The sequence below is a fragment of the Anomalospiza imberbis genome, chromosome 8 (assembly GCF_031753505.1).
Source record: "Anomalospiza imberbis isolate Cuckoo-Finch-1a 21T00152 chromosome 8, ASM3175350v1, whole genome shotgun sequence".
In the NCBI taxonomy this organism is placed as follows: domain Eukaryota; kingdom Metazoa; phylum Chordata; class Aves; order Passeriformes; family Viduidae; genus Anomalospiza; species Anomalospiza imberbis.
Genome location: NC_089688.1, coordinates 32,365,881 through 32,389,836, shown reverse-complemented (window position 1 = coordinate 32,389,836; position 23,956 = coordinate 32,365,881). Strand labels below are relative to the sequence as shown.

Here is a 23,956-nt window from a genome sequence, read left to right as displayed (position 1 = left end):
GGAAAGAAAAATAGAACAGGAAAATGCGAAGAGCTCTTTGGATGCGCTCTGAAAGTCATCAGGGACGACAGTGACAAGTCACAACGCAGCTCTGAAAGGACGCAGCAGCCTGAGTCCCTTCAGGGACACGTAAGACATTTGTGAGGACTCGAGACAAAATCCACTTTAAAAATGGGCTGAAATCCATAAACTTACTGCTGTACAGAAATGTCAGGCCTAAAGATGGCTCTACACAATGGCCACTGTCTCTCTCGCCATCACCACTGACACATTTAACTACCACCAGCCCCCAGACCCCTCCAAAATGCTTCTGGCAGCAGAAAATGAAGTGTGAGGTCAGCATAACGCTGACTCCTCCAGCACTGCCTGCTGGGGCTGGAGGAGATGAAAATACCACTTTATGCTGCCACAGGTTTTAATGCTGGGTTAGGCAACCCCCTCCCCGCCTCTGACTCTTGGCTTTTGTGAGCCCCCAGTGGCACCACCCCTCCCTGAACATTGTATAAAAGCCAGAGATGCTAAACCCAGGGGCTGTGGAACCGAGAGGCAGAAACTCAGACATTTTTCTGCTTTAGGAGAGGCCAGCCCTTCTCCTGTGCAGCAAGGCAGCATTATCAGGTGGCTTTAATATGCCCCAAAGTTGAGCCAAAGCTGTTAGTGGTCGGCAAAAGTGAAAATGGGATTTATTGTAAGTAAGGCTGTCCAGGAGCACACGAGGCAGCAGAGAAGGGACATTCTGTGTCTGGTTTGCAGAATACAGTGCATCATGCCCAGCATAATCAGCACCAGCTAATCAGATTATTTGATGAGGAGCCAGAGGGAGCAAAATCTATCTTTGAGTTGACGTAATCCACCAACAGACTGCTTAAGGATTCTGGATATTTTCATTCTGTGTCTCAGAAGCCTTGCTCTTACCTATTTATCGAGACTTATCCTTTTTATGAGCAAATCTAGGATTAAACACAGACGGCTCAAACTGAAACCAGAACACAAACCAGGTAAGAGTGAGATTCCAACAGAGCAGTGCCAATTACCACACTACTGGCTCAGCAGGATGGTGAAAGAACATCAGGGATATTTTAGAGCCATTAGTGGAGACCTTGGATGATGGTAACTGAGGAAGATAAGGAATACACAAGTCTGGAATTAAAATGGGGAAAAGGCGTTTTTTCTGGAACATCGTGAAATGTTGGATGAGATTTTTATTTTAACTCAGGCCTAGACTGATCCATAAATTCTTATCACATTAATATACTTTAGTATATTTTAGAGGTGTGTTCTATAAAAATCTGTACCTTCTCTTAGTCTTCATCACTAATAGGCAGTTTCAACAACTGCATAAAAAGTAGCTTTCCATCTTATTCCTAATTTAATCTTGCAGAAAGCTGTCTAGCAGGGTACCTCATAATGCTTTGCCTTATTTACAGATACAATGAGGGGAACAGAAAAATAAATCATTTTCAAAACAGATTATTTTTCTGGAAGGACAGTTCTTTGCTTGCTTTTATTCCTGACTTTAAAAGAAAATAATTTAGTAATTATAGATTGAGCAACTATTGTTTACTTGTATCAGGCCTCACAAAAGCTGCTGTGCCTGCCTTTCTTGTATGTTGTGCTAAAAAATGGGTAGAAACAGAATAAAATAATTGCAACAGAACATTGCCTGCCATCCCTGTCTCCCTCCCACTGCACAAAGAGATGCTGGAGCAAAGCTGAGACATTTACTGAGCAGCAGGAGGTCATTAGCTTGTTGTCAGTCCTCTCTCCATTGACAGCTTGACGTGGCTGTCTGGTAGGTAAGCTGTATTATAAACAGGCTTTTTGTAGCACACATTGCTGCTTTCATATGAAAAGTATGTTTGCTGTCTCCCAAATAATCCTTGCCACCCTGAGAAATTACAGATTTTGTCTTTCAGGAACATTTTGCTTCAGTTTTCCAACCACATCTCAGCTGCATCTGAGTTTCTCTTGCCTAAGCCCTTTGAAAAAAGTTTAAGCTTCAAAAGCTTCCACTTGTATGAGAGAGCAGCTCTGGAGCTGCCCATGTCCAGGCACAGCTGTAAATTTAAAGGGCTCTAACACCAAAGGACAATTTAGAGCACCTCTGGGGTTGTGTACAGCTGCAATTGCTTAAATATTACAAGGACCTGGATCTTCCGTAGAGGTCAGAGTGAGGACCGAGGATCAGAGAATTTGGGAGGATATTTAACTGAGGAGTAAACCACTGCTGCCCTAAGCCAGCCAGGTCCATGTGCAATCATTCTCTGTCCACCTCATTACTGCCCAAGCACCACAGCAGCAGAGAGGCCGAGCCACTGACTTAGCTCTGCCCAATGCAATTCAGCTTCATCAATAAAACAAATTTTACAAAATTATGCAAAATGTTGAACTGCTGCTGGAATAACTGGAAATTGGTGAAGCTGCTCAGTCTCAGGAAGGTCACATTCCTTCACTGGATGTGGAATCTTTGACATCCTTGGCTAGGAGGGATTCATGTCCTTTTCTTCCTGGACATGGCTTTCACATAGCCCAGTTTCCCCAAGACTTCCCATGGTTTCTGCCTCTGCCAAGCCAGCTTTTACAGTCAAGGGGCCTGGGCCCAAGGCCCAGGGATAAAGCCCAGCTTTGGCCCATTGCCCACAAGGCACATTTCACTGGTATAGAAAAATCACATTACAATGGTTATATTAGGAATATTGATTACGCAGCTGATCATAGAATCACAAATTGGTTTGGGTTGGAAGGGACTTTAAAGATCATTTGTTCCAACCCCCTGCCATGGGCAGGGACACCTTCCACTGGACCAGGTTGCTCCAAGCCCCATCCAACCTGATGAGAGTCCAGGCTACCCATGTCTGAAGCAGAAGCTGTTCAGATGAATGGGGCTGATCACCTGTATCAAATTAGGGAGCTCATTTCTCAAATGGAGCCCAGACCTGTTTGGATTAGATCTTTCCAACCGCTCTGCTGAAGAAACAGAAGATCTGCCGTTTCATTTTGTTGCTGTTTCCCTTATCTTGCCATCCTGGCTTTGAATCTTCACTCTCTTATTCCAAGTACACATCTTGCCTGATTTGCTTAATCTTCAGGAGTTTTCCCAGTGTCCTCTGGCACTCAGGGAAGAGGCCAAGTGAGCTGGGCTTCCCTCAGAGCACATGGCTCCAAAGCTCAGCTGCGTTCATTTCTTGGCTGTCTTCCTCTCACATCAGAGAATATTCCAAATAAGGCCTCACTGGTGGTGCTCAGAATCAAAATAGCTCCTTCTTATTTAGGTTTGATAACCCCTGGAGAAAAGTCCCTTGGACTTTGGCTTCCCCTCAGAGCTGTTGACTGCCTTGGCATATGGTCCTGTTGGATCTTCTCAGTTAAACACTGTTACATCACACTTCTGTCAGCTGTCAGTATTTTAATGTTTTTCTTGGAATGTTTGCTTCTTGTCCTAGACCTTCTACCTCTAGAGTCAAGTGATTAAGTTAGAATCTGGGGTTTTATTTTAAAAGTAGATTTCTAATCCTCAGTGCAGCACAGAAAAGCATAAAATATTGACTAAGTATAAATAAAAGGTTCAGAAACTAAAAGCAAAGACCGAAAGAGACCCACAAATATCAGTTCCTCAAACTCATCAATTAAAAATATAATTCCAGTGTTTTAGAACAAAACAAACCAGATGGTTAGGTTTTTCCTGAAGTTTTTGACTGCCAGAGTGCAGAAGGCATTTCTGGTTGTGCCAGTGCTGGATCAATATCCCAGCTCAGTGCAGAGGGATGAGTAGATTTACTCTCACCAACAGCTCACTGAGTCCTTACATCTAATACTGATCATGGGCTTCCTGAAACACTCCAGGAAAAATAAGGAATATTAGCATCTGTGTTCTGGGTAACATTTTGGGTAGATATGCCCTGTTTCGCTGATTTTCCTCATCTAACAGAATACCTACATAATCCTTTCCTTTCCATACCCTCAGGCATTGCAGTTGGATTCCTGGCTGCTGTAACCCATTCCAGAGGCTCCTGTGTAATATTTTTTGTAGGTGTTGTCTGCAGGGCTTTGGAGTTAGATGTGCATCAGAGAATGCCACAGAATCCCAGAGGAGCAGGCTGCAAGGGACCTCAAGGATCCTCTGGTCCAGCTTTTCTTGGCAAAAGCACAATCTAGACAAAATCTGGTCAGATCAGGGCCTTGTACCTTTGAGTCTGAATCCTCCAAGGATGGAGATCCCACTGATGGCTTCTCTGAGCCCCGTTCCAGGGTCTGACTGACACTGATTATTCTTTTCCTGATAAGCAGTCAGAGCTTGCACTAATTGGCTCCAAAACATGCACACTCTGCCTCTTTTCAAACCCAAATGAAGTTTAATTGAGTTGGTTTTCCTTGAGAGATAATGTGACTAGAGAGCATAAAGTCCCAAATGTAGTGAGACTGCGTGAAATAAAAGAGATTATGGATTAGAAACACAAACTGTTAACCTAGAACACCAAGAACAGTTTTGGCTTCTTTTTCTGCCAGCCTAATACTGGAAGGGCTATGAAAAAAAAATTTAATTGATGTTTCTCATCCAAGTTTATAGCTAGAGCTGATTAAAAACCTCTATTTCTTTTGTGCTTCAATTTTCAAAGTTTTAAAATACTTAATTCTACAAAAGAGGTAATGAAAGTAATGAAAACTACATAAGGAAAACTTGCCAGAAAAAGAAAAATGTTATTTAAAACAAAAATGATCACAGAATTTGGAGCTTTTGTAATTTATCCAGATACTCTGAAACTTGCTGTCCAAAGCTCTGTGGGATCTCCTAGAGCCTGTGGTGTCCAAGCCAGGGAGCCAGGCTGGACGTGGACCCTGAAGTGATGGGGGTGCCTCCAGAGATGGAAGTGTCCCCAGAGACACCCTCCATCAGCTCCAGGTCATCTCCTGGTCATCCCGGCAGCACTTTGAGTGCAGCTCAGAAACCTGCTGGAGCTCCTGAGCTTGTGCAAACCTGCTTGGTTTTATCACACCAGCATTTACCACAACGTCTCTATCTTTGGAAGCTCTCCAGCCAGCAACATTTCCCATCTAAAAGGAAGAGTTTCACTTCTCATCCAGCAGCCACCCCTCCAACAGCCACTTGCCTGCCAGCTGCTCTGAGCTGTCCTGTCTTCTGAAGGCAGGGAGAAAGCAACACCTGCAGCTCACCACACCTGAACACATCTCCGAGCATCTCACTGCATCTGAACTAGGCTAAACAAGTTACCTCCCAGGCACTGACCCCTCTGGGGAATACAAACACCCTAGTTCAGACTACACTCGCATCATGGAGACCTAATTTAGTCCTGATGTTTTGAGATGCACATGCAAGCTGCTTTTTACAAGGTCACCCCCAGCAGAGACAAGGAATTTTTCATTATTAGCGTGAAGACCTTGAGCTTTGAAAAATGCTCTTGGCTTTCACCATCATCTGCATGCTGGTTTTTTCCATCTTCCTTTCATTAAATGGTCAGCAGAAGAGGCTGTAATTTATGGAGCAGTGCTGACAGTTGTCTCAGGGTTCTGTGCAATGAACCACCTTCATTTTAAAAGCTCTTTTAAAATAAATTTTCTCAAAAACACTGTACAGTTTTAAAACTGAAAAGACAAGGGAGTTTACGTGGTACAGAGGGAAACCTGTATTTGGTGATAAATTAAAACATTCAGCCACAAAAATGATGGCTAAGAGAAGATGAAGAAAGAAAAGGTAAAACAATGTTAAAGGAAGATATTTTGCTGTTTAGACACATTCTCTCTCTCTCCTTTGTATAGGAAATGTTTTTAAGGTGAGTCCTGACCCTGTTTGTCCTCAAGTGTTAATACCAAGTGCTTAGACAGGAAAATGATGTCGATCTGCCAGTCACTAATTGCCCTTGGGTGCTCTGTTTTTCTCCATGGCCCTGACAACTCTTGCCATGCCAGAGGAAATATTTTGCTCCCATCTTCCTGTGGAGTAGCAATGTCCCTATTTCCATAGCTTAAGCCTTCCCCGCCGAGCAGCTGCAGCGTCTGCTTGAACCGTGAGTATTTATTTTGTAGAGGTTTTTCTAAGTCCTGATCAAATTAATTTGAGAGGAAAGATACCTACAACGTCCTAAAGAACAGCTGTTCCTGACAAATCAACCCCAGGAAACATTCTGTCTGTTTATCCTATGAATTGGCAGAACATGGGCTGCTGTATCCTGAAATATTCTATCATCTCCCATTAAATAAATAGGGAACTGAACAGTTCCTAGCTACAGATCACAAATGGAAGTGGGAGGAAAGTAAACATCCAGTTTAGCTTTCACCTCGGTGCATTGCTGGTTCCAGCTCACCTGAAGATTCTCAATAATATCTGTAGGAAAACAGCCAAGTACCTAGAGGGGATTTTCTTTTACTGGACACCAATTGCTCTGAAGTGCTCACATCCTTCTTATCTAAACTTATACACTGTACATGGATAAAGACATCTGTAAAACAGGGAATCATTTTCCAACCTCTGCCTGGCCAGGGGCCAAAGGCAGCTGTATGCTGTTCAATCTTACATTCATACAGTGTGGCATGAAAAAGAAATGTACAGGGGAACTCTAAGGGGCTCAGTCAGCCACTCCGCAAGCTGCTTTTCAATACTTTAACATGAAAATCTCTCCCTTTAGTTAAAAAAATACAAATATATGTATATATGTTTTATTTTAACACGGTGACCTTGGGGGACTGTGAGTTTGGGGTTCAGAGGCTTTTTTCCCCCTCTAGGATTTCTAATGATTTCTAATGGCAGCAGGGATTCCTGACTCTTGCATCCACAATTTTAGCTGCAGGCAGGGCAGCAAGGACAGGCTCAGCTCTGTCAATCTGGTAATGAACAGTAATGACAGACTCTAAGCTGTCATAAGAGGATATGACCAAGCCAGGTTTGGGAATGGAGAACTCAGCCACGTCTGGTGACAGCCAGGATGACCTGAGGGAAGGGACCTGCCCACAACAAAGAACTTTTTGCCCACTCACAAATAAATCTGACCCCTCCACATGATGTTCCCAGCTTCTCCCCCCTCTCCAGTATCTTTTCTCTCTCCTGTTCCAGAACAGGTGGTCAAATCTGGATTAGTTTTATTGTGTCCTAAACACAATGTTAATTCTGTGTTCTCACTAGACCACAGCTTGCGGGGAGGAGGGAGAATTTTAATCCTGGTGAGATTTCCTCCCCTTACAGATTCCCACATGGAGATTGCAGCAGCCTTTGTGCAAGTGTTGGAGCTGCTACGGGCTGTGGGATTTTGGGGAAGTAGAGGTGATTTACAAGCCTTGAAGTAGGACCTTACCTGCCCTGGGACCAGGCTGAGCCCCTTCCCTGAGCAGCAGGGCGAGCAGCATCCCCAGTTTTGTTCAGGAAGTCACACTAATTACAGAGCTATTGCCTTCCTCATTTAAGCAGGCAGTTAATCCCAGTGCTATTAAAATCCCAACATTTCCAGCTCCCCTCAGGAACACTGAGTTGCTGATTGAGCAGCCTGTTCATGGAGCAGGCTCACACCACGCTGCTTCTTCTGTGGTGACACCAGGCAAGAGACAAATCCTGCACAGTCACTATAAATTCATATTTTGCTGCCCTCCCTCCCTAGGAGACAGGTCAGAGCAACCTGGGACAGGATCTGTGCTCCTGCTTCCTCCTGTGACAAAGAAGGTGCCACAGGAGGGCACAAGGAAAGTGAGTCATTCTTGTCACCATTAATTAATTAGTGTCCTGCTGCTCCTCCAGGCAAACCAAACAGATTACACAGGGCAAAATTGACATAAACAAGTGGAAAACTCTGCTTATAAGGGAACTTGGGAAGACATTCAGTCCCAAACCTGCCAGTGCTCCAGACAATGATCCAGTCTGCTCTCTTTCCAAGATGCTCTTGGTTGCTTGGATCCATTCTCCCTGATGAAGGTGGGGTTCCCAGATTACAGGGTGCACAGAAATTACTCTCCCTGATGAGCTAAATGTTTCTGTCTCCAACCTGGATGGAGCTTTAGGGTCTGACTAAACCAAAGCCAAGGTCCCCACTTCCCAGCAGGTGCTCCATGGCATCAGTGCTTCCCCAGGTCCCCAAGGAGCCTATCTCCACATCCAGAGAACTGGGGGCATCAGGACAGCATCATTCCCATGGTCAGGAGCCTCCAAGTTTGCAGAGACCACCTGGAACAGGGCACACAGGAGCCCCTGCTCTGTCCCACCTCCCTGTGCTCGAGAACTGTGTCTTGTAAAACTGCTCCAGACAGACACAGGTGCACTTTGCAAGAAAGCCACAAAGAAAAGCCAAATCTCATCTGGATTTGTGCTTCCTTGTCTCTCAGCATTCCTTGCCTTGGACAGCAAAAGCAGCATTTCAGAATATGGCCTCCCCTGGTGTCCCCTGAGTCACCCCACAGGAAAAAAACTCACCAGAAAAGGCAGTATTATTAAAAAAAAAAAAAAATCTTCCAGTGTCTAGAAAAAAAAAATAAAAAAAAAAGATAAATCTTCCAGTCCCTCTGCTCACAGCAAAGCTGTCTGGGGGTGTGCCCAGCCAGAAGGTCCCTGCTGCCTGCCCTCCTGGTCTGTCCCAGCTTTCTGTGCCTCTCCCCAGAGCTGCTGGTGGGGGAGGCTGAGCAGAGCCAGCAAATGATGCTCCCCAGAGCGTGGGCTGCCTGCCAAGGAGCACTGCCAGGTGCTTGCTGTTTAAATTGCTTAATATATTGTATTAAACAAAGATCGATATCAGGATCATGAACTCCAGGCCTGTCTTGGAGCATGAGCTTGTCCAGAGCTCAGGGCACCCCCCACAGCTGGGCTGAGCGCCCTCGGGGGTTCAGGGACCTGAGGCAGGTCCTGCTGGTCATTGCCCACCTTCCCCCAGCCACGCACAGAGTTACTGCTCCCAGACGGACCCTCTGAAAGCCTGGGGTGCTTTTTCTTGACCTCAGCAGGGAAACAGGCAGGGCAGCCCTGTGATCTCCATGTGCCTGATGATGGGGAAGACCTCAAACCTCAGAGAAGGGTGCAGAGCCCCAAACTCAGCCCAGCGAGGCTGTGGGAGGTGAAGTCACTTTAGGGCTGATGGATAAAACCACAAACCCATGTTAGTCGCCATAAAGGTGAGTTTGCCACATTTCCAAGTGCTGTGGGCTCGGGTCCAAGCTCTAATGGCTGCATTGCTGTCGGGTTACAATGGGCTGTGATAAAATCTCCAGCTCCACAGAGCATTTCCTGGCAGGGATTCAGAGCAGCCAGCACACCTCCATGGGAGCTGTGGCACAGCACCAGTGGCCATCCACTGTCTCAGCATCCAGGGCACAGCCACCTCATTCCTGTGGCTTTGCCAGGTTGGCAGTGATGCCTCAGGTTTGGCTTTTCTATTTTTCACATTCTGTGCTGCTTCAGTGTGTGGGTCTGGGCTCCATATCAGGGATGCTGAGCTCTCTGCACAGAGCAGGGAGACAAAACAATTCCTGCTCCAGCTGGAGACCAAGGACAAATGATCCAAATCTCAGCCCAGGAGCACAAACAACGTGGGCTGGAGAGAGAAAAACAAGCAGGATGGGACTGCATGGGCTAAAGCTGGAATGGGACAATGAACTCCAGTGTGCCAATGGAGCAGAATTTATAAAAGTGAGAGACCTGGTGACCAGTCATCCATTTTTTGGGACCATTTGGGTTCATCTTGGGTGCAGCCCTGGCTGGGCTCTGGTGCTGCCCAAGGTGGATCCATGGAGGAGATCCTTTGAATAAATCCCTGCTTTATTCTGTAACTCTGCCCAGCCTCTGCTCCAGGGCAGCCTTGACAAGGCATCAGCAGTAGCCACACAGCACCAAGGATGGCAAAATCTGTTCATGAATAACTTGTCCTGGGCCTCTGAGTGAAGGATGATGTGCTGTACTTGGTAAGTAAAGTGTATGAGGTCTCACAGCTACCCTGGTTTATTAATTCGCCTTGTTAATCTAATTTGCTACACTCTTTTGGGAAAGATTAAATGAATCATATGTAGGCATGAAAAATCAGCACAAGGGGAAGAAATGAGGAGGTCTGGCACAAAAAAAAATTAAATTCAAAATTCATTTTAAAAAATTAAATAAATGTTTGTGGTGACCAGAAGCTAAAATAACAAATATTTGTTATGAGGAGGAAAATTCCCCTTTCCTCTGTAGATAGGTGGGAAACCCTGTGGAAAACCCCATGCAGGACTGAAAATGAGCAGAATTTAAAGATCGATATGAAGTGGGAACCACAAATTGCTGAGGGGGATCTGTGGTACACTCACATTTGTGCCTCTGTCCTTTTGTTTTCTCAAGTATAGATAAGGCTTTGCAAGGAAAAAAACAAAATTACAACATGTGAAAAGCAAAATGCTCAAACAAACCTTGTGGGTAGGTCACCACAACCCCTGGTAAGTCAGATGTGAGATAAACTTCTCTTGTTTACCCCATCAGTTATGTGTGTGGTCAAGGGCACATGCTATTTTGTTATTTTCTGTAAGCCAAACTGGGGGGAAATCATACTTTCGGGTTTTCAGCAACACAAATTTTCCAAATTTGATTTTCAGTAATAGAAATTTTCCACTAAATTTTTTTATTTTAGCAGAAATTCCCTGAAATAAGATGGAAGCTGTTCTCTGATGAAGAGCCTAAAGACGGGTTCCAAGTCCAATTTACCTGATTTAGAGGTGGCTGAGACACCTGACAGAGAGATGGGTTTCAGGATTTAACCCTTAACCCCACAAAGGCATTGGGAAGACCTGGAGCATGGCAGGGTTTTAGGGATTCTCCCAACCAGGGGAGAAACCTTTGCTTTGTTTAAACAGGAATTTCCAAAAACCTCATGCAGAACATGAGAGAATAAATTTCTAGGCTGAGCCTCCCTGTTTTCTTCCACAAAGCAGGCTCTCTTTTAGCAGTTGTTATGTTTAGCTGTTTTGCATGACTGAATTTCCATTCCCTAATGGCACATGATGTCCCAGCTTGGAACTGCCACCAGTTTGAGACTTTAAAAGGACTGCTCTCTCCTAGACTCCAGAGATTTCAATTTCTAGCTTGTCAGATAACTCCCACCCCTGGTCCAAGTGGCAGATCAGAAGTTTTCCTTCCTTTGCTCCAATGTAAACCCTTGGAACAACCTTCTGAAAGGCCTGGACTGTCCCTACAGAAGACAACTAACCCAAGACAAGGGTCAAGACCTGGTCCCACCTTCAGGATTTTGTAATCCTTTCATCATTATGACACTTTAAAAGTTGTTAACTCTTTAGCTCACCTCATTTTCAGCAAGTTTCCAGCCAGGCTGAGTATCTGCCTCATCGAAATGGAGCATCACCATCATTTCTCACTCAGATGTCTCAGAGGTCATGGACCATCTCAGCTTCTGCTGCAGAATATCTAATACCTGAAAATAATTGAAAGGGACCTTTCTGAGACAGGTCCTTTATCATCTGGGAGCGTGTGGATGGGATGAAGTATTCCTCAGGCCCCATATTCCAGAGCAGATTAGGGAGGGTTAAAGAGCTCAGGTGACCAACACGGTCCTGCAGGAACAGAGTGGGGACAATAAACACTCCTTAAACCAGTGAGGGCTGCAGCTCCAGCTTCCCCTGGCTGGCAGCTGCAATGACTGCCAGCATCAGCACAGGCCATGTGGCTTCCAGATCAGTGTCCAGCCCTGCCACTGCTCCATGTGGTGTCCATGTCACCTGCCATCACGTCCCCAAAGCCTTCCTGCCACCCTGGCACCCTTCTGCTTCACTCTCCCTTAGCTGTCCCATTTTCTCTCCCTAGGAATAAACCTTCTTTTTTTTCCTGGAACATTTTTAAGGCTTTTGCTTTGCAGGGATCAATGTTTTCCCTGTGTGAAGCCTGAAGCCTGTGAAGGGGTTGGCTGTGCCAGGCAGGAATGTGTTTATTCCCAGGTGGAACTGATGGGATCCACCATCCCCTGCCTCATGCTTGGTGTTTCTCTGCAGCTGCACTGTAGGAATATAAAAGAGTAAAAGACTTTAGAAAGGGCCAAAAGGCCCCAGAAAGTAGACATAAAGCTAAGAAAGGCTGGGAAATTTCAAAACCTTCTCGTGGGAAGCTAGGAAGTTAAGAACCAAGAGAATACATTTATATCTGTCATAAGGAACAAGAAAGAACAAGACCTTATTGATAGTGTAAGATGTGAAAAGTTCTAGATATATGTTTTGTAAAGATAGAAAAAGTTTTAATCTTAAATACTGAATCATTGTGTATTGTTTGAAGTTCATAGAAGTTCTTTTGTTAATGTTAAACCCACGTGGGTCCTTTTTAATTGGTTAGAGTATAATGACTTTGCACCTTTTCTTTTCTGCTGTTGGCTCAAAGAATACGTAGAAAAGGCTTTGCATGAGTTGCCATCTTGTCTCTGGTCTGTGCTTGCATGGATGGTGTTATTTCCCTGTGTCTCCTGCTTTTTGCTTGTATGATGCAGACAGATAATAAACCCTAAGTCTGCAACTCTGCACCAAGCTGCAGCTTGAAACATGGGATCTGCTTGGCTCTCCCACCCTTCTGTGAGGGATTTTAGTGTTTTCTTCTGGTTCCCTGCTGAAGCAGCAGTGGGATGAACTTCTGGTCTGCCCAGTGAGGGGCAGGCATGGTGCAAGGACTGTTCAGGCTGCCTGTGGAACGTGGGGACAGAGGGCATTGCTGAAAGGTCTCAGGGGAACGCCTGGGAACTAACACTTCCGAGATCCCCAAAAAGGAGGTGAGCACCAGATGCCAAATTCTAATCCCTGTCCCGTGGCAGCGACTCAGTGATGAGCTTTAGAGTAATTTGTTTTTCTCTCTGCTCTTAGCCACATGAAGTGATAAATGGTTCACAATCAGAGATCCCAAGCTGGAGAATTTTAGCAGCTTCAGCAGAATATTCAGCCCCCAGTTTGCCTCTCCCAAATCCACAGCAGTGGCCAGAAGGGTTGTTTCACTGCACATCCATCGTGCTCAGGCAGCCCTGCATCCCTCTGCATCCACACCTCCCTGTCCCTGCTCTCCCACTGCAATAACCAGACCTTTTCCAAAGACATTTGCTGGCTCTTTCCCTGTTCAAAACCCTAAAATAATTGTCAGGAGCTATTTAAAGCCCTTCACAGCCCGGCGCACCGTGGGTACAAACAAAACCCTTCTGGGTGAGCCCAGCCTGGCTGTTTATAGCAGGACACAAAAAGCTCAGTCACATTGCCCCAGGAAGCTCAGGGACTCCTGAACATGCCTGGAGCTTTGTGTGGCCCAGCCCATGGATCATGAACCTGCACTTCAGTAATCTGCCCAGGTCAGAGCAGAGCAGGTTTGGGTAATGCTGGGTCACCCTGGCCACGTTTCCAGCTTAACTGGTGAAAATGCTTCAGCACGAGGGGCATGTGCATCCCACAGCAGCCTGCAGGAAAACACAGCAGTGCTGTTCCCTGTCAGGGTCTGGAGAGGCAACCAGGCTTTGGATCTGGAGAGGAAACAGGGAAACAGAGGTGTGGAATACAAGCAAGGGGTCTGAGTGAGCCACGGAGGAATCCAGCTGTGACATCCAGTGGTTTACTCAACAGCAAAACAGGCTGCAAAAACTTTTTTCAGATTGGATGGGGAATTGGAAACACAGGGAGTTTCTTGCCACAAGTGCTCTGCAGTGCACAAATGTCAGCAGACAGTCTTCCAAGTGGCTGTAAGGTCATTCCTATAAATAAATCCTCCTGGCCCTGAGAAGCCCTACAGAGCTTCCTGGGAAATATGCATCCTGGCAAATTGGATCTGAAAGAGGAGAGAGGTAATGACTGCTCCTTTCAATGCTGCAGGAAGGGAGAGCTTAAACAGGACCAACAATAGCTCCTCCAGTTTTTCATCTCCCTGATGAATAATGCAGCACATCCCACGAGGGGATGGGCAGAGGGTTCCAACAAACTGACACCGAACACCAGCGGGGCAGAGCTGCCTGCTCATCCGCAGGATAAAAGCAGGGATGGATTCACACCACAGGGGTTGTGTTTGCACACTCAGGTGTGCTGGGGTGGGTGATCCCTGGCTCTTTAACCAGGCATCACCCCGGGCCCACCTGCAGCTTGACCTGGATCCGTGCACAGGATCCTTACCTGGATCCTTACACGTGGTGAGGAAGGGAAAAGGGCACCAAATTACTGCCAGCCAGCCCTGGGGCACACCCTGCAGATGGGCCATCAGTCTGCGTGGCTGAAGGACCAGCAAAGGGGCAGCTGCTTCTTTTCTCCACGTCTGGGAATTGATCTGCAAACCAGACTGGGGTCCCCACGCAGGAGGTGATGTCCAAGCCACAGGAGCACGGGACAAGTTACATGGGACAAATCCCCCAGGGCTGCGTGGGCTGGGCTGTGCCACTGCTGAGAGCAAAAACCATCCCTGCAAAGGAAAATACAACACGTAGGCAATCATCTGATTATATGTTTAATATTTATGCAGCACAGAGCTTACTATAAACTGCTCTGCAAGCAGAACTTGGTGTGCTGAGGAGGGAAGGCATCAGGGCTGGTGCAGGCATGGGGGCCATGCAGGGTTTGCATGTCTTGTAATCGACTTCCATGGCCATTACATTAAAAACACCCACTGTTCTTCCAGGAAATCACTGGATTTCTAAAGAATAAACCATAATTATTTTTTCAAAGTACTATTACGCCATCTTTATCCTAAAGCTTCTGCTGACCTCCAACAGCACAGATCAGATCCATGTAACACCCTTTAGCCTCAACCCACTTTAAAATATTAATCCTCATGCATGGCACAGCATTATTATCCCCTTTCCTCTGGCAGGAAGATGGGATGAGCTGCTGGTGCTGCTGCGAGCAAGGGGAAAGCAGGATGGGAGAAAGGATGTGCTGGGCAGAGCAAGGGGCTGGGATAGTGCTGAGCTCTCTGCTCAGCTCCCAGGGCAAATCCAGAGGGATGGCACCACCCCAGTGCATGGGAAGCTCTTTGCAGGACAGAAATAACACCTACCCTCTTTGGGGAAAAACTGTGTGTGTATTAAAATACTCCCATGATAAAATTATCTGTGCTACTCTTTGAGTTAACATTAAAAAAATAGCTACATAGGAATGCAAAACAACCTCTAATCTAATTGTTTTGCTTCGGAAAATAGAAGGGATGGGGAAGGTTTCCAAGTGAGAGAGAACTGCACTAAGAGAGAGTACGTGTGCTTCATGATTTTTCATAAAGGATGAAAACTGTTGATTAACCTGAAAATATAGCAGGAAAGGTTCACTGTGGACTGAAAGGGCCTTTCTCTCAAAATGGTTTAAATAGAGAATTTCTGATTGACACCAGTTTAGATGCTATAATGAGCTCAGCTGAAAATGGGTGGCAGACACGTTCCCATCCTACAGGAGCAGGAGATGGATGAGCCAGCCTCCTCCTGCCTTCCCACTCTCATCAAACACGGCATCCCAGAGATGTTGCCAGTAGCAACAATGGGCCTTTCACCTGCTCAAAGCTCTCTCCCCTCTGCTTGAGCTGCTTCCTGGGCCCTGCTCCTGCTGCACGTGGTGCCACCCAAGGCTCTGGGCCTCACACTCTGTCCTTGCTTTTTCACCGGCCCGTGGCTGGAGCTCCCTGGGGCTGGCATGGACCTGGACGAGGTGTCAGGGCACTGCACGGAATCACAGAAGGTTTGAGCTGGAAGGGATCTTCAAAACCATCTCGTTCCACCCCCCCTGCCATGGTCAAGGACACCTTTCATCACCCCAGGTGCTCCAAGCCCCGTCCAGCCTGGTCTTGGACACTGCCAGGGATCCAGGGGCAGCCACAGCTGCTCTGGGCACCCTGTGCCAGGGCCTCAAACCCTCCCAGGGAATAATTCCACCCCAATATCCCATCCAACCCTGCCCTCTGGCAGTGGGAAGCCATTTCCCCTGCCCTGGCATTCCATGCCCTTGTTGTCCAAAGTCCCTCTCCAGCTCTCCTGCAGCCCTTTCAGGCACTGAAAGGGGCTCCAAGGTCTCCCCAGAGCCTTTTGCTCTCCAGGCTGAACACCCCCATTGTGCTCAGCATGCCTTACTAAGAGAGGCACTGTGCTATGGGGCACCCCAGCAAAGCCAAGTCCCTGGAGTCAGGGTGCAGGGAACCTGCATGATCATCTACCCCACCTGCCCTGGCATGGATCAGCCCGTTAAAAATCAGGAGCTCCAAGAAGAGACCGAGTGAAGCTGCCCAAGGACTCAGTGGCTCATCCATCCTCCTAGCCAAGGAATCAGAAAGTACCAGGTCACACTCTGAGAAGAAATGTCCACTTATCTGTCATCAGACACAAGCCAAGTGGCGTGGGGACCTTACCTTGTCCCAGCAGCTGACCTTCAGTCTTGGTGTCTTCAAACAGATCCCATTCCCTGGGCTTCAAATACTTGTTGCTGCCACCGAGTGTTCTCTGAGGATTTAATTAAAATCTAGAAAACAACATGAAAATCTAGGAAAAAACCCTGAAATCTGCAGCTGGGATTTTTCAGCAAATAAAGGACATTAATAGTTTAAAGCCCTCAAATTAAATAGTTTAAAATATTTTTTAAAACCCTCATTCCTTTTTTACGAGTGGGTTTTCAGAAGATGCTCTGCAGGGCTGCAGTCTCCCCCCGAGGGCAGGCAGCCAAAGCCTTGCTGCAGACAGCAGCTGTCAGGGCAGGCTCTGATTGCAGTGGGGGCAGGTCACGCAGTGCTCTACAGATGGCAACAGCACGTCACATTTCCCTGGCACATCGGCTGGCAGGGCCTGCGACGGGCTGGCAGTGCCAGGCGGGCAGCGACGGTGGGTCACGGTGTGCCACGGTGTGCCATGGTGTGCCACGGTGTCCTACGGTGGGTCACGGTGTGTCATGGTGTTGTACAGTGTGCCACGGTGTCCTACGGTGGGTCACGGTGTGCCATGGTGTGCCATGGTGTCCTACGGTGTGCCACGGTGTCCTACGGTGGGTCACGGTGTGCCACGGTGTGCCATGGTGTCCTACGGTGTGCCACGGTGTCCTACAGTGGGTCACGGTGTGCCACGGTGTGCCACGGTGTCCTACAGTGTGCCACAGTGTCCTACAGTGGGTCACGGTGTGCCATGGTGTGCCATGGTGTCCTACAGTGGGTCATGGTGTCCTACGGTGGGTCACGGTGTCCTACAGTGTGCCACGGTGTGCCACGGTGTGCCACGGTGTCCTACGGTGGGTCACGGTGCGCCATGGTGTCCTACGGTGTGCCACGGTGTCCTACGGTGGGTCACGGTGCGCCATGGTGTCCTACGGTGTGCCACGGTGTCCTACGGTGGGTCACGGTGTCCTACGGTGGGTCACGGTGTGCCACAGTGTGCCACGGTGTCCTACAGTGGGTCACGGTGTGCCACGGTGTGCCACGGTGTCCTACAGTGTGCCACGGTGTCCTACGGTGGGTCACGGTGAGCCACGGTGTCCTACGGTGTGCCATGGTGTCCTACTGCGGGTCACGGTGTCATATGGTGTGTCATGGTGTGCCATGGTGTGTCACGGTGTCCTGCGGTGGGTCACGGTGTGCCACGGTGTGCCACGGTGTCCTACAGTGGGTCACGGTGTGCCATAGTGTCCTACGGTGTGCCATGGTGTCCTACAGTGGGTCACGGTGTGCCATGGTGTGCCATGGTGTCCTACCATGTGCCACAGTGTCCTACAGTGGGTCACGGTGTGCCATGGTGTTGTACGGTGTGCCATGGTGTCCTACAGTGGGTCACGGTGTGCCATGGTGTGCCACAGTGTGCCACGGTGTCCCGAAGTGTCCCACAGTGTGTCACAGTGTCCCACGGTGTCCCACAGCGTCCCATGGTGTCTCACAGTGTATCATGGGTATCATGGTGTCCCACAGTGTCCCACAGTGTGCCAAAGTGTCCCACAGTGTGCCACAGTGGCTCACAGTGCCCCACAGTGTGTCCCAGTGTCCCACGGGTGGCTCTGTGACCCCTGCAGAGCCAGATCCCAGGCAGCTCCCACGGCTTCTCCTGCATCCCAGCTCCCCTGTAATTCCATTTTTGGTGGAACTCTTCCGGGCCTTTCCTCTGCCCCCAGTGCAGCACCAGCTCTTCCCAAACACTGCTTGGTTTTCCTCAAGGTGTGATCCTTGCCTAAAACATCCTGAAATATGGATTCTGAAGGGATGATAAAAGTGCAGATCTCCTCTTCCAGCGCCTGTAAGAAGTTGTGCTTGACTTCAGTACTTATGCATTCTCTCACCTTCCCCTGAAAAAAAACCTCTTTTTTTTTTTGTTGTTGTTCTGAATCAATTTTTGAAATGACAACTCTGAAAGACGTGACTCAGTGCCTTTTGTAACTGCAACTGAAAAAAAAAAAGAGTAGATTAAATATCTGCAGAGAAGTTTGCTGAAGCAAAAAGAGCCTCAGCACAATAGCAGGTGTCAGTCTGCACGGGTATTTCTGGAAAAGGGAAAAGCACGGGGTGTTCAAATCAGAGACGCTGTGATTATCATTCCCCCCCACAATGACTGTGCAGTTACAGCTAAGAATTATCCAAGGGTATTAAAAATGATCATTGCCAAAACCAGTAGGAATAAAGAAAACGTGAGGCAGAGCAGTGGAGGGTCTGGCTGTGCTTGCTCAGAATGTCCCAGATGGGGAGGCCCTGGTTGCTCAGAAAAGCTGTGACTGCCCCATCTGACTTTGTAGTGCCCTCAAATCAAACCTAACCATGAAATGGAAAAATAAAATCAAAACAGTTGTACTTAATGACAAAGACATGAGCCATGAAACAGAGAAAATTCTGTTGCAGCCAAGTAGAGAAGCCACGTGCTGTGAAGTGCTGGGTACCAGGGGCTCGACACCGACCCAGTTCCCTTGCTGACAAGGGAGTTCTCAGATGTGATTCCCAAGGGCCAGGATGAAATGAGCTGCAGTGGAGTTTCTAGGACAGCTAGATGAAGGGAATCACTCAGCTCTCCCTGCAGTGCTGGGTGTTACCAAGGTGGATTTCTGGGGTACAGGCTGTAACCTGTGCCAGCTTAACTGAAGATCAAAGCAATGCCACAGCTCTGCCTCGTCTGCCCTGGTCACCCAGCTGCAGAGGGACTCACTGCAGGGCTGGGCCTGCCACGGGGAGCTGCTGGGCTCTGGAAACCACAGTTTGAGGGAGGCAAGCCCGTCGAAAGCCTGGGGGCTAGTTCCACACCACCCACAAACATTCGGCTCGAAATTACCCTTCCCATGACACTGAAGGCCAAGGCTGTTTCCTAAGCCTGGCAGAATCAATCTCCTTCCTCGGGAACCTGAGCACAGAAGAAATACCCAGGATGAGTCCCAGCCCCTGTCCCCATCGATTGCACACAGAGCACCCACACAAGCTGGAGAAATGATCTCTCACTGCTTGATAGTTTTGCATTGCTTCACCTGCTTTGAACTGCAAGTGCTTTGATAAATGAACTGAGAAGTTCCCCAGCTTCTCTGTTCCATGGGTGAACAGCTCAGTGGGAACTGCCAGAGTTAACAGGGTGATTTTTCACAGCAGTGCTCACTGACTCCCTGCTAAAGCCTCAATGCCTTTTCCTGCTCCCTCATCCTTGCAAACTCCTTACTCTTCCAGCAGCAAGGCGTGGATGCATTATACGTTTTTGGGGATGGGCTCATTTGGTATAAAAGGATTGATTTATGGATTTTTGTGCAAAATCAACAGCTCAGAAAGCAAACATCCCCTGGTAGCAACCTGTAGGAGAGCAGTTAAAAGTGGAAATAGCAGCACTGGGATTTGTGCATCCCTAACAGGGAAAGGCACTGTGGTTGGTCTTGCTGGGTTAAGATCCTCTAAATGTGCCAAAGCCAACAATTCACCTGGGTCTGGACAATCCACAACCATGTAAAAATGGCAGAGCAAGAGCAAACCCCCCTCAGCCACCAGGAACAGGTAAGAAACCTGCTGCTAAAGTAACAGCCTTAATCCCACCAAAACGCCTGGATCAGGCATTTATAAGGACAACTGGCACATCCCTCACCTCACCCTGTCAGCACTTCTCCAGCTGAGGAACGATGTTGGAGCCCTGATGAGCAGTGGGAGGGCTCTGTGCAGGAGTGGGCACTCCCGGGAGCTCAGTCCCTTGTCCCTCTGCTCACACTTTCTTCTCAATCTCTGTTCAGGGATTTCTTGTAGGGCACTTGGAGATTCAAGGCAGGATCCAGGATTAGAAGAGCCCGAGGTCTCCCTTGCTGAAGGGAGTGCTCTCCATCCTCTCCCTAATCCTGTTGGCACAGAGCAGGCAGATCCCATGTGCGGCTGAGACCCTGCTGGTGCAGCGCCTGCAATTCCATCCTGTGTTCCCTGTTAAAATAACTGCCCGTGGTTTCCCGGGGCTCCCTGCAGCACCCCCCTGTCCTCAGGAGCAGGGATATCACATTCCTCACGTGTTCTGGGACTGCAGCAGGTCCATCAGGGATGCAAAGTGCAGCCGAGCGCTTCCGATGTCAGAGGAAAGGAGGGACCTGCTCAACAGCACCTGCTGAAACCAAGGCTCCATTGCTGTGGGAATTAAAACTCCCCCTTTGCATGGCTGATGCACCCACGGGATGTTCAGCTTGCTTCCAGGTGTCTTCTTCCAGGTCTTCTTCCAGGTGTCCAGGCTGGATTAAATTTAACATCCCTGCATTAAGGGTTATTGTTAACAACTGACTGCTACTTTAATGTGCCCGAAGGCGGCAGAGCACTCGCCTTCCTGCATGCCAAAACCTCGCATTGCTGCAGACAGTGAGCTTTAAACATTCCATAGCCCATGATCCAAAACTCTCTGCAGATCTAAGATCCAAAACTTTGCTGAGCACCAAGCAGTGCCTTTTGGGCTACCTCCCAGCTGGGAACTCTGGCTGCTCAGGCTAAAAAGTTACAGCCCCAGCATTTGGGTGAAATCATCCTGTTTAAAGGACTTCCCTAAGTGCTGAGTAGGAACATTTTATTTAAGATTACTCCATTTATGGCTAAAATTGGCTATCCATTATTAATATTACAGACTGCCAATGATCCCTGATCACAACTACAGCAGCTTCTCACTCTTGAAAATGTGTTAAAAATCACAAACTGCCACCAAAAGAATTGTTGGAACAATCCCCATGGTAGAAATGGGCCTTCTGAAGGGAAAACTTTTAGCAGTACTATTTTTCCTCCTTTGGAAAAAAAGTCACATTTGCCCAAAGCAAATGTTGGGCAGGAAAATAAATTATGTCAAAGTTTTTAAAAAGTATTATAATGGAAGAATTTCAAAACACCTGTGTGTTTTATTACTGACTTGTCTCTTGTAGATTTTTAGATTTCCCTTCCAACACCTTCTTCAATAAAGCCATGGCAATAAATAAATCCACATGAGGGGAACAACCAACTCTTCTCTTCAATACCAGGTGAGTACTGAGAGCCCTGGTGCTGGCAGAGCCTGGAGCAGGGAACAACAGGATCTCAGGAGAGCTGGAAATAATTAATGCAAACCCCTGCAGTGACCTGGAATCGTGCAGAGCAGCAGCTTTCCCAGCCTCGGTGGCCTTGAGCTCCTTCTACAGAGCTCAGCAGGCACCTCTCCCTAAATAAGCCTGGAAAAGGCAATAAGGTGTTTTGTTTTCTCTGGATGATGCCTAGGGAAAAGATAAGCATGTGCAAGTTACCATCTTATTTAAAGGTCAGAAAGAGGAAAAAACTACTTTCCTAGGTGGAAAAACCTCCTAGATTTCCACTGGCACACAGCCTGCTGCTGGATTTACTCCTGACCCACCCACACCACGAGCTGATGGGATTGTGATGATCCTTCTTTCCTGAAGGTAACTCTTACTGGATCCGGCTGACCTGCTCTGACATCCAGCTTCATCTGCAGGGCTTGCCCTGGCAAGTTGAGCATGAAATGCTCTCAGAATCAGGAGAACAATCTCCCAGGCTGGAGCTCTGGTAAAGTGAGGTCTCCTGAACTTCTGCTCTCCCTGCCTTTGAAGCCTGTCTGCTCCCACCAGTGGGAATAACAGCGGCCACTCCCAGAGGGGAATCCAGGAAATTTTGTTCACAGCAAAGGAATCTCCTTTTATCTCCTTTTTTTTTTTTCTTCTTTTAGGAACTTCAGCCAAGATGCTGCTACAAAATGTAAGGTTATTTATAGGTAAGAATGAAAAGCAAGAAAACCCAGGAGTCAACAATCTGAACATTCTTGCTCTTGGTTCCATGAGGAGTGACAGGTGTAGTGGTGAGAGCTCTGCAGGAGCCCCCCAGGGGGACAAATGGGAATTTGAGCCACAGGATATTCCTGTCACTGTCCTGACCACAGGTTGGGACAGCTCACAGAATCCCAGCATGGTTTGGGTGGGAAGGGACCTTAAATCCCATCCAGTGCCACCCCTGCCATGGCAGGGACACCTCCCACTGTCCCACTGCTCCAACCCCAACATCCAGCCTGGCCTTGGGCACTGCCAGGGATCCAGGGGCAGCCACAGCTGCTCTGGGCACCCTGTGCCAGGGCCTGCCCGCCCTGCCAGGGAACAATTCCTGCCCAATATCCCACCTAAATCTTCCCTCCTTCAGCTTAAAGCCATTCCCTGTGTCCTGTCCCTCCAGGCCCTTGCCCAAAGTCCCTCTCCAGCTCTCTTGGAGTCCTTTCAGGCACTGAAGGTGCCCAAGTACTTTACCAGTTTACTAATGAAACCTTAATTAAATTTTGTTTTCTTCCCAAATCCGTAAGCTACAGAAGCAGCCCTATAAAGGTACATGCCAACACCCCCACAAATCTAACATGACAGAGGAATGTATGTATGAAACCACAGATATTGGAGAGAAAAGAGAAAGCCAGAGGAAGAGTCACCTCAAAGGAAGGCAGAAACCAACACCTTTTTAGCTGCTCTGCAGACTGCTCAGAGGCAGAACCAGGGAAGAACCAAGCAAAGCAGTCCTGTTATCAAAAAAAAAAAAAAAAAAACTTAAAATAAACCTTGCAGCACCAAAAAAAGCAAAAGTTTCAGACTGATTCTAGTTACATTCAGTGTACTCAGAAGCATCTTCCCACTTAACAAGAGTTTTATCAGTTCGCTTATCTTATCTTGATGCTGCACCAACAGTAACAGCTTCTCTTTACATTTTAACTCAGGACATGTCAGAGGCAGTGAAATGTCCCCAGAGATGTGAGACATGAACTCCAAACCTGCACAGTCATGCATATGCCAAAATGAACAATGCTCACAAGTCTTTCTGCCAACATGTTCCATCCCATAAGCAAAGACAGGACTTGGAGACTCCCAGAGTGTCAATCCAAGCTAATTTCAGAAATATTTGATGATGCTTCCTTTTATAAGCATATGTGATAGTTCTAATTCATTGAGGCTTCCCATATGGTGCATCCCTGTTCTTCTACCAACAGTCAGAGGGGGAATAAATTTGGAAATAAAGGAAACAGCAGTTACAGGTTTCTCACAATCAACCAGAAAATATTTAATTGTACCAGGAAAACTCCAGGATTTGCAACAGAAGGACAGAGAAGCCAATTTTCAGTAGCTTTGCCTCAGTGCTGCCTTCCTGTTAGAGGGAGGACACAGCTACAGGCCCTGCTCCTGGGAATCACCACCAGGGACTGTCCAGGAGTCACACTGGAACACTGGTGTTTCACAGGTGTGAAACTCCACAATTTAGGATTAAAGCTGCTCCCTGTGGCCTTCTGACAGATCTCAACCCACCACTGTTGTTTTTGACAGGACTCTCATGAAAACTGCAAAGTCTAAGCTGGTGTATTTTTGCCAGAATATTACTAACATTAAAAAAAAAAAAGCCACACCCTTTGTTCTTATGAGTCAGCAGTTACGGTGAATGAAAATACCTGCAGGTAGGCACTGGCTGGAGGGCACGACGACACACCTGTCCCACCTACACGGTGCATGGAAAACCAAGCAGAACTTTTAACATTTTCTGTTAAATAACCCCAGAATTCAAGGGATCTTGTATAAACGTGTGTCAGGCATGGAATACTCCCTCTGCCAC

The 23,956-nt window shown here is 47.6% G+C and overlaps 1 protein-coding gene across 1 annotated transcript in view; it reads left to right on the top strand.

Moving 5' to 3' along the window:
* Window positions 1-23,956, top strand: part of OAT (ornithine aminotransferase) — a 345,851-nt gene that overhangs the window by 137,952 nt on the left and 183,943 nt on the right. The window lies entirely within an intron of this gene.